Source organism: Anneissia japonica, unplaced genomic scaffold, assembly GCF_011630105.1.
Source record: "Anneissia japonica isolate Jap-2015-1 unplaced genomic scaffold, ASM1163010v1 scaffold750_len1593409_cov174, whole genome shotgun sequence".
NCBI classification, from domain to species: domain Eukaryota; kingdom Metazoa; phylum Echinodermata; class Crinoidea; order Comatulida; family Comatulidae; genus Anneissia; species Anneissia japonica.
In genome coordinates, this window is record NW_022756705.1 from 330,678 (window position 1) to 331,072 (window position 395).

Genomic DNA, 395 nt, shown 5'->3' on the forward strand with positions numbered 1-395 from the left:
ACAGCACTTTTTTGAAAAAAACACCCCCCACCCTCTTTACTTGGCAAAAGTAGCTTTGAAAAGAAGCCTATCTAAAGCACGCAAAAAAGAAGAAGCCCAGGGCTTCAATTTTACGGTATTTTTTTTTAATCAGTTTTACGGTATTCTTTGGTTATGTTTTTTGAAGTTAAATAATGGAGGTAGGTCTAATACATCTTTGTCATACCATGGAGGTCTCTATGGTCATACTGATAAAATTGATTTTTTTTAACTAAAGTTCTGTTATTAAGATGCTCTGTAAATGTTGCTTGTACCACCTGTCAACAAGCCCTTATCGTTGTTTTAAAAGTATACATTATAGAGTAACTTAATATATAGGCTTAGAGCATCACATAAAAGTTGTCCCAGTTGTGTTC